Genomic DNA, 16,451 nt, shown 5'->3' on the forward strand with positions numbered 1-16,451 from the left:
GTCTTATCATATCTCATAGTCTACTTCCTTTCCATCTTGAAGGCTCCCTTTGGTATCATTTGTTTTTCTAAAACATTGTTTACATGTTTTTGGGAAGGAGTGAAGAAATTAGGAAAATACCATGGATTAGGTGGGAGAGTATCTGTTGGAATAAGTAGAACATATGATTAGGGGTGCGTCGATTGAGGGAATTTAATTTGAATTTGTTAGAAAAATGGTATTTGAAGTTGCATGTTGATCTAAAGAGTTTGTGGTATACGGTGCTAGTAGGGAGGTATGGAACTAAGGGAGGTCGTGCGAGGGATGGTGGTGGGTTAGGTTTAGTGTGGTGGAGGTAGTTGTGTGGCATGCACGGTGCAGATTACTTGGCAGTGAGTATTTGTTTTGATGATAACTTGGTGAAGATGGTGGGGGATGGAACTAGGACGTTCTTTTGGTCAGATGTGTGGTTGGATGGAGGCGTTGTGCGAGGTACAAAAGGTTGTTTGATTTAGTGGAGAATCAATTAGTTATAGTAGTTAATGTGTTTGAATTAGATTGTCGGATAGGTGGATTAGCGACGATTATTTTCTTGAGAGGAAGAGATGTTAAGGGCGTGTAGTGAGACTTTGTCTAACATTCTTTTACAGGTTTGAATAGAAGATAAGTGGAGGTGGCATGTCATGAAAATGTGGGAGTCTATTGTAGCAAAAACATGGTCGTTTTGTCCTAATGAAAAGGTGTTGCTTGCTAAAATAAACCTTCATGAAAATGAGCGGGTCTATTGTAGCAAACCCCATATATATATATATATATATATATATATATATATATATATGGATTTGCTAGAACACACTCGCTAGTTTTTTCGTGGGAGTGTTTTAGCAAGCTACACCTTAAGGTGCATTTAACTACTTTTTAGTTATAACTTGCTAAAACACACCTTTTAAAAAATAAGTGGATGTATTCTAGCAAATGCCTATAGGAGTTGCTAACATACACCCACTTATTTTTTAGAAGGTGTTTTTTTAGCAACATTCACTCTAAGGTGTATTTAATAAATTTTTAGTTATATCTTTCCTAAAACACGCCTTAATAAAAACTAGTAGGTGTATCCTACCAAACCCCATATATATATATATATATACACACACACACACACACACACACACACACAAAGAACATATTTAGCAATGGTAGTGGACCAAAAGTTGAAAGAGTTTAACTAACGAGAAATGTTGTTTACAGCGAAAAGGCGCATCACGACCGTTTCGCGAATGATGTGGCAGGGTGTTAATACTCTTTTGACACCGAATTATGTTAATTTAATTAAGAGTTAATAGAGCTTTACCCTTGTAATATAAGACACTTTTGGTTTTCCCCCTGTAATTTTTTTGTAAGATTCTGTCTTTGTAAAATAAAGATTCTTCAGGATTGTCTCATGAGCCCTGTGACTCAGTAGAATATATGATGTGACATTTTTTGTTTAATTTTCATTTTTTTTTGATGCCACGTGTAAAAATGAATTTACATATGTCATTTATAATTAAAAAAAATAAAAAATATATTTTTTTAAAAAAACGAAAAATCTTTTTTTATTGTTTTTAATTAATTTTTAAAAAGCTAAAATTATTTTAAAAATCAGATGAAAAAAATCTATTTTTTTTTCAAAAATTTGAAAAATCGAAATAAAATCATTTTTTTTTTTCAAAAATAAAAAAATTGAAATTTTTATTTTGAAAATGAAGTTCAAGATTTTTTTTTTTAAAATCCTTCCTAATTCATAAAAATTCAGGAATAAAAAAATCCAAAATAAATTAAAATTATAAAATTCGAAAAAAAAAATATTATCGATTTTTTTTGAATTTGTAAAAAAATATTTGAATTTTTTTTCTAATTATTTAATTCCGAAAAAGAATTTATAAAAATTCTGGAATAAAGATTTTGAAATATAAAATAAAATCAATTTTTTTTACTTTTAAAATTAAATTTAGAAAATCTGAATGTTTTTTCTGAGTTTAAAAAAAATTCTTGAACTTAATTTTTAAAAAAAATCTGAATTTTTTAAATTTATTTAAAAATAATCTGACTTTTGTTCCGATTTTTAAAATTTTTGAAAAAAAAATTGATTTTTTTCCTATTTTTTAAATTTTTATTTGTTTATTATAAATGACGTGGAAAATGTATTTTACACGTGGCATCCAAAAAAAATTGAAAAATAAAAAAATGCCACGTCAGTGACAAATCAAAGATTTTGCTGAGTCAGAGGGCATAATGGCAAACTTGAAGAGTCTTTACTTTACAAGGACAGAATCTAAAAAAAAAGAAAATTTACAGTGGGAAAAACCAAAAGTGCTATATATTACAGAAGGTAAAGCTCTATTAACCCTTTAATTAATTAAGTAATGCATGTTCTCTTCTCTCTCACCCTCGATTCCTCTTTCACCCAGCAACAACACTTCTTTTTTTATTTCTCTGCACTTCCCTCTTGTTCTTTTCCAAATTTCTCTCTCAATTTCATTCTTTTCTCCTTTGATAACAGCCAAAGAAGAATGAGAAGGGGATTGAAGAAGAAGTAACAAGGATTGTTAATTTTGCTACCCACCTTTCTCTATTTACCTACTTCAGAGTCTAAGTAACTATGAAATTCTGATTAAAAAGTAAAGTATAAAAAATTAATGCTCTCAACACTAGTTTTTTGTAGATCAGATACTAAAGTATGTGATAAAACACGTTTCGGATGTGTTCGTGAAATTTCTTTTCCCTATATATAGAAGTTCCATTAATTAATATGCTATGTGCACAATAACTTTACATGTATATATTTAATAATGTATTGTTAGGTCAATTAATAATAACAACTTATATGTTTTCGTTTTTAGTTATTAACGTGGTAAAACATTATTGAATGTAGGCTTAAAACCAAGAACACAAATTTACATAGGGTTGAAATTAAAAAACCTAAATATCAAATTTTGAATTTTAAAAATCAAATTTTCCATCTTCTTCTTCTAATTGTTCTTTGTTTCTTCTTCCCATAGCTTGCACCGTTGAACCAAAAACCCATTTCCTTCCATAATGTCTTCTGATTTCATTTCTGAGTCATCATCAAATGAGTTGCTTATATGTGAATGGAAAAAAATTATGAGGATTGTCATGTGAATTGAAGGATAGGGTTACTTAATAGCATTACATTGGTCCATAGCTATTGATTGGATTCTTCCAGCTGGTTGATCTGAAAATATAAAACCTTCCATGTTTATGTATTTCAACATAAAGTTGTTGTTGTCTCTGATTGTTAATGTAACAAGTACAATAGTTAATGCATAAATAGAAAGTAAATAATTTGTGTCTAGTTTATTGCAGTGCATGGAATTTTTTATTCTTGAGTGCAACATGCAAATTCGTAGCATTCATTTCACTTGTATATCAATTACTAGACTAGCAGCTTGTTAGAAATGAATTATTTAACCAAATTAAAGTAAATGATCCACATAGAACGTAAGGATGACAATCCTCGTAATTTTTTTCACCCACCTATATGCAACTCATTTGATGATGATTGAGAAATGGAATGATAAGATATTGTTGAAGGAAATGATTTTTTGGTTCAAGGGCGCTGGCTATGGAAGATTAGGGAAAGTTTCAAAGGAATAAGAAACAAAGGAATGTTAGAGGAAGAAGATGGAAAGTTTGGTTTTTAAAATTCAAAATTTAATGTCTACGTTTTTTATTTTCATCCCTATGTAAATTTTCGTTTTTGATTTTAGTCCCTGTATTAACACTACTTATGATCTCTCATGCCACCTCAACAACTTTTGCCAACTCAGAACCTGCCACACGTGCCTCTGTTACCCACAAAAGCATTTTTGTTGACGGAACCTGACGGCAAGGACGATTTCCAAAAGGTTACGTAAATACAAGGGTTGTTTTAGAACAAAAAAACTTACAGGACGAAAACCAAAAATACGCTAAATTACAGGGACCTCTTACGTATTTAAGCTTTGAATGTATGTTAATTAAATGCGCTAACATACACTAACTAGTATGTTAATTAAATTCAAGTTGAAATAGTAATCGATAAAGAAAGGCAAACTATAGGTGAAGCCTGCGTTATCCTCTCTTGTTTAGAGGGTAATTTACCCTCTCATGATATCAACCAATCAAAATGTAATATACATAGATAACATTAAATGTCAAATAAATGAGTAGATTTTTTCTAAAAATAAAAGAGTTAATCTTAATTTTTTTTTTTGAAGGAGAGTTAATCTTGGTAACTTTTAATACTTTTAATTTTTATTTAATTTTTTTTTTAAACAACAAATGATTTTATTTTATATTAAGGTGTTCAATCTTAATTAATTTACACTACAAGACTTATAACAAATAAAATTTTACATCAAATTTCTTTCATCTGAATGTCCTTAAATTCATCATTTACATTCATAAAATTTCTTTCATTCCAGAACCCCGAACGTGAGAACAAAAACATCTTCTTCTTTCAAATTTCTTCTTCTTTATTCTTCCATATTGATCATTCTTTGTTTCTTTTTCATTCTTCTTTCCATTTTGATTGTTCAATTTTGTCGTTCCAAATTGCCGCAATTTTCAATTATCGTGAGAATTGTCGTTGTTTCTAGAACCGCGTCAGGTATCTTGACTTTTTATTTTTATTTTTTTATTTAAGCAGCCAACCTAATAAAATATGTTAACACGCATAGACCTGTCTCACTATCAGCAAAAGCCTTTAAGTCCAAATAAAAGAACAAAATCCTCATCACATAACCATTTCAGCAACAACCAAAAAAATGCTGGCAAACTCCCACAACATCACATCGACAACACCTGCTAGCAGCCCTCAAAGTACAACGGATGATTTACTCAATTGTTATAATTAAGTACATCACAACCAAGAAAAATCAAATCAAAAAGAAAAATCAAGTCATCATATCTGACGTTGTATTGGAAATAACAACAATTCTCACGATATTTGAAATCATGACGATTCTCACGAAAATTGAAAAATGCGGCAGTTGGGAACGACAAAATTGAACAATCAAAATGGAAGGAATAAATTTTATGAATATAACTGATAAATTTAAGGACATTCAGATGAAAGAAATTTGATGTGAAATTTTAATTGTTCTAAGCTAGTCCTGTAGTGTAAATTAATTAAGATTGAACACCTAAATATAATTAAGGCAATATTACATTATGGGTCCTTTATCTTATTTATTTGTAACACTTTGGTCCTTTGTCTTTATTTTTTCCCATTTAGGTCCTTTATCTCTCTTAAAAGCACATATACATCTTTTTTCGCATTTTTTTTATTAAAAAATACATAATTTTATTTTTAAAAATGTATTTTTATTAAAACTGAAAAAAAAATCCAAAAATATGATGAAGATGTTCATCATCTTCTTCCTTTGAATTTTCATCATCTTCTTTAAATAAAAAAAATTCTACTAAAATATATCTCCAAATATCGTGAATTAATGTTATATTCACATCAAATCTTATTTTAAACACAAAAATCAAAACATTAATTTCACAATTGTTGCAAGACGGATGGTGGAGGCTTAGTCATTGGCGGAAAGGTTAGGCTTTACGAAAGTTAAGATTGTTCTGGAAACAACAAAATTACTGTGCAAAGTTGCTATCAATTTTTGGGTTATTTTTATGTCGGACTTGAATATTGAGTTAGAAAATAATAATAATAATAATAATAATAATAATAATAATAATAATAATAATATACAGCGTGACAATTTATATAACTATTTTTTTTTTTGTGATGAAACTAAATCTCTTTCTCCATAGGGGTTTGATCTTTGTGTTTAAAAGAAGATTTAAGGTGAATATAACATTAATTCATGATATTTGGAGATATATTTGTGTAGAAATTTTTTTGATTCAATGAAGATGATGAAGATTCAAAGGAAGAAGATGAAGATGATGAACATCTTCAATTCTTCATCATATTTCTGAATTTGTTTCATTTTTAATAAAAAGATATTTTAAAAAATAAAATTATGTAACTTTTGATAATCGTCCCTGCCGTCAGGTTCCGTCAACAAAAGTGCTTTGTGGGTAAGGGAGGCACGTGTGGTAGATTATGAGTTGGCAAAAGTTTATGAGGTGGCATGAGAGATGATAAGTAGTGTTAATACAAGGACTAAAACCAAAAACACAAATTTACATAGGGATGAAATTAAAAAACCTAAACATCAAATTTTGAATTTTAAAGTTGGTTAATCTGAAAATATAAAACCTTCCATGTTTATCTATTTCAACATAAAGTTGTTGTTGTCTCTGATTGTTAATGTAATAAGTTCAATTGTTAATGCATAAATAGAAAGTAAATAATTTGTGTCTAGTTTATTGCAGTGCATGGAATTATTATTTTTAAGCACCCTTTAACAAACACTGGGTAGTGGGATTTGCTTTTCACTAATAAACTAACAAACACGGGGTAAGCCGGAAAGCACGGGGATTGTGGGATTTGCTTTGCAACGTTAATCGTTTTCTTCGTGATATTATTTTTTTTAAGCACCCTTTAACAAACACGGGGTAGTGGGATTTACTTTTCACTCTTTTAATCCCTTTTATTTTTTTCACTTTATGAGATATATTCATTCATTCCCATCTGCAAAGTCCCCAACTCCATGTGAAAAACTCTTCAGCCGGACCATCTATCAATTTAATAATGCAACTATATTAATGAATGAAGTAAAAGTGAATTTGTGCTTACATTACAATGCTATATAGCTAACAGATGTTGTACAATAGAATATGATAGGATAAAATAGTGCAACTCTAAGTCTTTGTTTATATTTTTTTCCAAGTCTTTGTTTGTTTATATTATTGCTAAAGGAAACACGCTCCTAATCTGAAAAAGAATAATCTTTGTTCATATGAGTCAAGAAAGTAGTCTCTGTTTTTTTATTTTTATGGTCAAACACACTTTTATCAAAATATATTTTTTTTTTTTTTTTTGGTCAGGTAGCCTAGTGGCTGGAGCTCACACATTTTAAATGTGGAGAAGTGGGGTGTCCGGGGTTCGAACCCCGGCCCCTGCATATAAAATGCATTTGTCCCTACCAACTGAGCAAAGCTCACGGGGACATCAAAATATATTTTTATTGGTTTAAAACATACTCCCTCCGATCCTTATTATAAGAAACTTTTGACTTTTTAGGTTTAGTATATATGTGATGAATCTAGTCTATATGGTTTTTTCTAGATTACCCTCTCTTATTTAGAGGGTATTTTACCCTCTCATGATATCAACCAATCAAAATGTAATATACATTGGCAACATTAAATGCCATAAATGAGTAAAAAAATTTATTAAAAAAATATATAATTTTATTTTTTAAATTATCTTTTTATTAAAAATGAAATAAATCCAGAAATATGATGAAGATATTCATCATCTTCATCTTCTTCCTTTGAATCTTCATCATCTTCAATGAATCAAAAAAATTTCTACACAAATATATCATCAAATATCATGAATTAATGTTATATTCACCTCAAATCTTCTTTTAAACACAAAAATCAAACCCCTATAGAGAAAGAGATTTAGTTTCATCACAAAAAAAATAAAATTAGTTATATAAATTGTCACACTATATATTATTATTATTATTATTTTCTAACTCAATATTCAAGCCCGACATAAAAATAACTCCAAAATTGATAGCAACTTTGCACATCAATTTTGTTGTTTCCAAAACAATCTTAACTTTCGTAAAGCCTAACCCTTCCGCCAGTGACTAAGCATCCACCATCCGCCTTGCAATACTTGTGAAATTAAGGTTTTGATTTTTGTGTTTAAAATAAGATTTGAGGTGAATATAACATTAATTCACGATATTTGGAGATATATTTTAGTAGAATTTTTTATTTATTTAAAGAAGATGATGAATATTCAAAGGAAGAAGATGAAGAGCCATCTTCATAATTTTTGGATTTTTTTTTCAGTTTTAATAAGAATATATTTTTAAAAATAAAATTATGTATTTTTTAATAAAAAAAAAGATGTATATGTGCTTTTAAGAGAGATAAAGGACCTAAACGGGAAAAAATAAAGACAAAGGATCAAAGTGTTACAAATAAATAAAATAAAGGATCCATAATGTAATATTGCCTTAATTATATTTAAGTGTTCAATCTTAATTAATTTACACTACAAGACTGACTTAGAACAATTAAAATTTCACATCAAATTTCTTTCATCTGAATGTCCTTAAATTTATCAGTTATATTCATAAAATTTATTCCTCTCATTTTGATTGTTCAATTTTGTCGTTCCCAACTGCCGCATTTTTCAATTTTCGTGAGAATCGTCATGATTTCAAATATCGTGAGAATTGTTGTTATTTCCAGTACAACGTCAGGTATGATGACTTGATTTTTCATTTTGATTTGATTTTTCTTGGTTGTGAGGTAGTTAATTATATCAATTGAGTAAATCATTTGTTGTACTTTGAGGGCTGCTGGCAGTTGTTGCCGTTGTGATGTTGTGGGAGTTTGCTAGCATTTTTTTGATTGCTGCTAAAATGATTATGTGATGAGGCTTTTGTTCTTTTATTTGGACTTAAAGGTTTTTGCTGATAGTGAGACATGTCTATGCGTGTTAAATAAAAAAATAAGTCACGATACCTGACGCAGTTCTAGAAACAACGACAATTCTCACGACAATTGGAAATTGCGGTAATTTGGAACGACAAAATTGAACAATCAAAATGGGAAGAAGAATGAAAAAGAAACAAAAATTGATCAATATGGAAGAATAAGGAAGAAGAAATTTGAAAGAATGAGATGTTTTTGTTCTCACGTTCAGGGTTATGGAATGGAAGAAATTTTATGAATGTAAATGATGAATTTAAGGACATCCAGATGAGAGAAATTTGATTTAAAATTTGATTTTTTATAAGTGTTGTAGTGTAAATTAATTAAGATTGAACACCTTAATATAAAAAAAAAAATCATTTGTTGTTTCAAAAAATAAATTAAATAAAAATTAAAAGTATTATAAGTTACTTTATGATTAAGATTAACTCTCCCTCAAAAAAAAAATTTAAGATTAACCCTTTTATTTTTAGAAAAAATCTACTCATTTATTTAATATTTAATGCTACCTATATATATTACATTTTGCTGGTCGCTACCTCCGAGGTAGCTGAACAAGATTATCAAACAGTCATATAGCTACCTCCGAGGTAATCAAGCAATCATACTTTCATAAGATTTAACCTTTTGATGATAATTAATATCTACAGGGAACCGGGCCATTTTGAATGAAGATGGTGGACTTGATTCCTACTCCAAACATATATTAGTAACAATACAAACCTATGGTATGTGTGACCACATTTTTTTAGTTGCGTGACAACTATTTATTTAGTTAACCAACTGGAAAAATAGTGGTCACATGTATTTTAGTTGCGTGACCACATTTTTTAGTTTCTAAATGCTGGAAAAATTCCTTAAACAAAAAAAAAGATGCTGGAAAAATAGTGATCACGCAACCGAAAAAATGTGGTCAGACAAACCATATATTTGATTAATTGAAGTTTCCTAAAATGGTAGAAAGGGGTGTACACATTAAGAGTGTTTACCAATCATTATTCGTTTTAATACTATTAAATATATGAGTGGTGATAGGTATACAACCCCACATGGCAACCCCTCATTCTACACCTCTTAGGTGGAATTTTTTATTCATTAGATTGGGGGCAATTTTGTATAACCACAAAAATTGAGGGACAATTCTGTAACATACACATACAAGTCCTCTTCATCTTCTTCTCTCTGTCATCCGTATCACTTCTCTCTCCGCCATTGGCCGCCGACCACCACACCGGCACACTTGCGACGAGTTCTGATGACCACCCATCCCAACGTTTTCCTCATTGTTTCCAGCGTCAAAACGATCAGATCTACGCCGGCGCCCCAATTCTGACATCAAAACGCTCAGATCCGTATAACCACCCTATCACCGACGCCTAACACTCAGATCTGCGTTACTACCCCCCAACGCCGACGCCAAAACACGACCACCGTCATCCTCGTCACAGAAGAAAGGGTAGAAAGAGGGGGAAACTCCGGCAGCGACGAGGCAGAAGGGGGCGGTGGTTTAACGGAGAAGAAAGAGAGAGCTCTTTGAGAGAGGCAGTCGACGGCGACGAGGTAGAAGGGCGGCGGCGGTTATCGGAGAAGAAAGAGTGAGGTCTTTGAGAGAGAGAGAGAGAGAGAGAGAGAGAGAGAGAGAGACAAGTTTTTTTTTTAAGTAAAAGCCACGTCGGGGGTGTATAAAGGGGTGTACAAAAAGAGTGGTATGTCTATCTTTTTTCTAAATATATATATTTGCCTTAAAAAATCAAAATTCCATTATTCGGGTGGAGGGTAATTATGGTGTAGATTATCACAAAATGAGCCGAGAGAAAACATAAAGTTAGATGTAGCTAGCATTAGGAGCATAACAAGTTCATACAACATCGATTAAACTTTTCTTAAAAAAAAATAAAAATCGATTAAACTGAAAAACAAAATCGAACTAAATATTATCCGATTTTTGCTGATTCAGTTCAAAAACCAAATCAAATCTAAGGGATTAGATTGGTCTTGGTGGTTTGATTTCTATTGGTGTTTAAGAAGTACAGTGTATGTATTCTTATTTTGGGTGTTTCGTCTATATATAACGTCTTTTGCTTTGTAATTTTTGTCTTGTCGGTCTGAGTTCGACTTGTACAGGGACTTAGTTATAAATAAATTTTGCTGTTAAAAAAATCAAAGGAAACTGACGTAAATTGGTTCGGTTCTCGATTTCCAGTTTTAATTTCAATGAATCGACCAACCGAACCAATATGTTTCACATTTCTCATTTTTGATTGATTCAACCGGAAACGAATAGCCTAGTGCCCATTGAAAATCTTACAGACTACTAAACGATTCCATTATTAACAACTAGTGAAAAGACGGACACTCACGTATGAAATTTTGATTTGAATTAAAACGAAAAATATAAATATTGTTGCTTTTAAGTTATAACAAACCAAACTAATCATGATTATTTATTTTAATGACACCAGTAATGTAACAAAAAATATAATCTAATTTTTTTTTTTTTAATGGCACCAACAATATTGTTGCTTTCAGACATATATATTCATATCGTGTTTGTTATATTTTTTTAACATTTAAATTTATTCTTATTTATTTGTTACATATGTTATTTTTATTCAAAATTGAGGGCATTTTTATAAAGTAAAAGCTAGACCAAAAGAGATGAAAGAGATTGTTTTCTTTTTATATAGTATAATTTTATTTTTATCCATCATAAACATGAACAAAATTATCATACGACTTCTACCCTTACAATCAGCTAGCTAAGAAATTCTACCCACTTTGATTCACCGCCAACTCGTTTCAATATATGCAATACATTTTATAGGCACAGATGAACGCAAAGAAGAAAGATCAGCCACTAATGCAAGGTATAACGAACGAGATTGAACAATATGACTATCCAGCTGTGAAGTTTGTGATGATGAGATTAATTAAAAGTTATGATATAGTTTTTATTTCATTCCTATCACTTTTTCAAACATTTCTATCCATGGTGTATTGATGATAGCTTTATTGTATCACATAGATACATTATGATTCAACTTTTGCTGGTCGCTAGCTGAACAAGGTTATCAAACAGTCATATAGCTATCTCCGAGGTAATCAAGCAATCATACTTTCATAAGATTTAACCTTTTGATGATAATTAATATCTACAGGGAACCGGGCCATTTTGAATGAAGATGGTGGATTTGATTCTTACTCCAAACATATACTCCCTCCGTTTCAAAATACATGTTCAAGTCAACCACTTCACATATGCCAATGCATAATTTTGACTGTTAATATCTTTAATTTTCTAAAGTAAAAAATTATAAAAATTTAATATTTTGAAAATATTTTTCGAGACAAATCAAACAACATCTTACATGCTAATATTTGTATTTATATATTAGTTAAAAAGTATGGTCAAAGTAAGTCAAGTGAATAGTGCACATTGCAAAAATTGAACATGTATTTTGAAACGGAAGGAGTATTAGTAACAATACAAACATCGACATTTCAAAAACAATTAGGCACAAGAGTGAAGTTGCGAGTTCTAACAATTTAAGAAAATAATACTCCCTCCGTTTTGAATGAAGATGGTGGATTTTAAAGAAATAATTTTTTGTCCAAACTTTCCGTTTAATCGATGTTGTATGAACTTGTATCTCTCTTGACCAACCTTCAGATTAAATATGTTTTTCTCTTGAAAGCTAGAGGATTAACACCGAAAAAATAAAAAATAAAAAATGGAGGCAAAACTACGAACTATTAATAGTTTTAATACAATAATGATAGGTAAACATCTTTAATGTGTACACCCCTTTGTACCATTCTGAAAATTTTGAGTTAACCAATAATATGGTATGTGTGACCACATTTTTTTAGTTGCGTGACAACTATTTATTTGGTTAACTAAGTGGAAAAATAGTGGTCACGTGTATTTTAGTTGTGTGACCACATTTTTCAGCTTCTAAATGCTGGAAAATTCCATAAAAAAAATGCTAGAAAAATAGTAGTCACGCAACCGAAAAAAATGTGGTCACACAAACCATATATTTGGTTTATTGAAGTTTGCTAGAATGGTAGAAAGAATGTACACATTAAAAATGATTTTAATCATTATTCGTGTTAATACTATTAAATATATATTTTTGCCTTAAAAAATCTAAATTCTTTTATTCGGGTGGAGGGTAATTATGGCGTAGATTATCACAAAATGAGCCGAGAGAAAACATAAAATTAGATGTAGCATTAGGAGCATAACAAGTTCATACAACATCGATTAAACTGAAAAACAAAATCAAACTAAATATTATCTGATTTTTTCTGATTCAGTTCAAAAACCAAATCAAATCTAAGGGATTAGATTGGTCTTGGAGGTTTGATTTCTATTGGTGTTTAAGAAGTACAGTATTCTTATTTTGGGTGTTCCTTCTATATTTAGCGCCTTTTGTTTTGTAATTTTTGTCTTGTCGGTCTCAGTTCATCTTGTACGGGGACTTGGTTATTAATAAATTTTGCTGTTAAAAAAATAAAAGGAAACTAACGTGAATTAGTTCGGTTCTCGATTTTCAGTTTTCAATTTCAATGAATCGACCTACCAAACCAATATGTTTCACATTTCTCAATTTTGATTGATTCAATCGGAAACGAATAGCCTAGTGCCCATTGAAAATCTTGCAGACTACTAAACGATTCCATTATTAACAACTAGCGAAAAGACGGGCACTCACGTATGAAATTTTGATTTCAAGTAAAACGAAAAATATAAATATTGTTATAACAAACCAAATTAATCATGATTATTTATTTTAATGACACCAATAATGTAACAAAAAATATAATCTAATTTTTTTTTTTTTAATGGCACCAACAATGATCTTTTTAGAGAAAAAGTTGTTTAAATGATAGAGAAGAAAAATCACACACACATATATATATATATATATATATATATATATATATATATTCATATCGTGTTTGTTATATTTTTTTTAATATTTAAATTCATTCTTATCTATTTGTTACATATGTTATTTTTATTCTAAATTGATGACATTTTTATAAAGAAAAAGCCAGATCAAAAGAGATAAATTATCATAACCATGAACAAAATTATCATACGACTTCTACCCTTACAAATAAGAAATTCTACCCACTTTGATTCACCGCCAACTCGTTTCAATATATGCAATACATTTTATAGGAACAAGATTTTCCCCCACAATAGTTTGATCAATATACCTCAAACTTAAAAGTAGACTATTGTTGATATTTATTTATTATTTATATTGTTCATCGTGTTAATATCATACAATTCTTATACGAATAAATATCATAGAATTCAATGCTTAATTTTTATTTTTTTCAAAGAAATGTTCAACTTTTGTTAGGTTCATATTTTTAGTAGCCATAATTAGAGTTTGAGTAACGAGATACTAAATGCTGACTATCACCATCAAAACTGAGACCAATATCAGATGTATCTTTGAGATAGTGAAAAATCCTCTACATCGAGATATGTGTGGCTATAGCCACAGATGATTATTACCTTTTCTGTTTCTTTCATATACTATGTCACAAACAATTGGTTATATATTATATATGTCTAAAATATGCCATGATTCTTTATATGGTCTAGCGGTAGGGGTCCCTATAGATATCCATTCCTTGAATTTTCTTAGTAGCATCCAAATCCTTCATTCAAATTATGTACTAGCTCCTTCAGCTTTTGAATATCAGACTTTTATCTGCAGCTAGGAAGATGTCATCTACGTACAACAACAAATTGATGAAGGAACCATTTTTGAGGTTGTTGTAGTAGACACAACCGTCATATAGACTCCTCGAATAGCCATTCTTGATCATTTAGCTATCGAACTGCTTATACCTCTGCCTTGGAGACTGTTTCAATCATTATAAGGACTTCTTAAACTCGCAAACATAATCCTCTTTTGCAGGTTCCTAAAAACCACATTGCCAAGCCATGTATATCTCATCTTCAAACTCTCCATGTAAGAAAGTAGTTTTCACATCTAGTTGTTCGAGCTCCATGTTCTGATGTGCAACTATAACAAGTAGCCCCCTGATGGAAATGTGTCTGACTATTGGTGAGAATATCTCAATATAGAGAATTCCCTTTTTCTGACTGAAACCTTTATCAACTAACCGAGCTTTATACTTGATCCCATCAGCTGATGACAACCCTTCCTTCTTCTTGAACAACCATTTACAAGTCACTACCTTTCTCCCCGGGAGTCTTCTAGCTAACTCCCACGTTTGATTATTCTCGAGTGACTTCATCTCATCTCCCATGGCAGCAAGCCATTGGACAAATGCAGTACTAGTAACAACTTCCTTGTAGGTGGATGGCTCATGAGGATCCACTTCCTTTGCAACTTGTAAAGCATATGCAATCATGTCCTCATAACCATACCTCGTAGGAGGTACCACAAAAGTTAGATCTTTTAGGACGACTAAAAGCTATATTGTGATGTTCCCTTGGTGATAATGGAACAGCTGATGCTTCTACCTCTGAATTTGACTGAGGTAATCCCTCCTCTGCTTCACAAGTAGCCTCATTTTCTCTCAACTCCACCTTCTTCTCAACTTAGAGTAATTAGCATATTTCCTAGACCACAAATCGTAAGGAGTTTTCATACATATACGTGTGTGAGTTCAATGATTTATCAGATAGCATGATATGTTAATTGCTTCCGCCCAAAACGTTTTTGTTAACCAAGTATTCGAGAGCATACACCGAGCTCTCTTCAGAAGTGTCTGATTCATACGTTTTGTTACACCGTTCTGCTGAGGTGTATTCCTAATTGTATAATGTTTGACAATCCCCTCAGTCTTGCAAAACTCATTAAACTTAGACCAACCTAATTCAAAACCATTATCATTTCGTAGTATCTTAACCTTCTTCCAATTTGATTCTCCATTAATGTCTTCCACTACTTGAAGTTCTTGAAAGCATTACTCTTATGCTTCATTATGAAAATCCATATCATCCTTGCATAATCGTCAATCAACGACATAAAGTACATGTGACCCCCCAAAGACTCCTCACGTGAAGGCCCCCAATAATCAGTGTGGATGTAATCTAGTGTTCCCTTCGTTCGTTGAATTGCTTTAGGAAACTTGTTGCGATAAAGTTTCTCAAAATTACAATGTTCACAGAACCCAAAATCCTTTATCTTGTGCTCACAAAGAAGATCATGTTTATCCAAAACTAAATTTGATATACTGATATTTGAAAACTTATATTTTTTTGGTAAACACATTTTATTTTTTCATTTCTCTTAAGGGAATAAACCAAAATTTTTTGATCCAACCATTGGTTGTTGTAAGTGTGCTCGTGATTTTCGGATATCAAACCATTAATTGATTTGACTCGTCAATCTTTGAACTCTCGATTTTTATTCGTGGGAAGGGAAAAAATGAGTAAAAACCCTTATTGAGACTTTGGATTCGGGGGTTGGTTACGCGAAGGGAAGGTGCTAGCACCCTATGCGTCTACGGTATTCCGTAGGAACCTCTTACCTAAATTATCTTGTGCTAAATTCATTGCTTATTTGAAAATTATTACCTAAAAGTCTAAGTGAAAGAATGGAGGGAGAAGAAGTATGTTTTTGGTTATTTTTATTTGATTTGGAAGGATAAAAATCCTATGCCTACATACCCTTAAAGAAAAGGGATCAAAACCAATGTAGTTCACCAAAAAAGTTTCTTTTTGGTGGGTTAGGTTGATTTTAAGATTTTTTGAAAATGGGTTTTTAGAAGAGAAAGAGGCCTCAAGGCATGAGATAAAATAAGGTGAGGTTGGTCAAATTTTAATTACAAAGAAA

Source organism: Medicago truncatula, chromosome 3 (genome assembly GCF_003473485.1).
Source record: "Medicago truncatula cultivar Jemalong A17 chromosome 3, MtrunA17r5.0-ANR, whole genome shotgun sequence".
NCBI lineage: Eukaryota > Viridiplantae > Streptophyta > Magnoliopsida > Fabales > Fabaceae > Medicago > Medicago truncatula.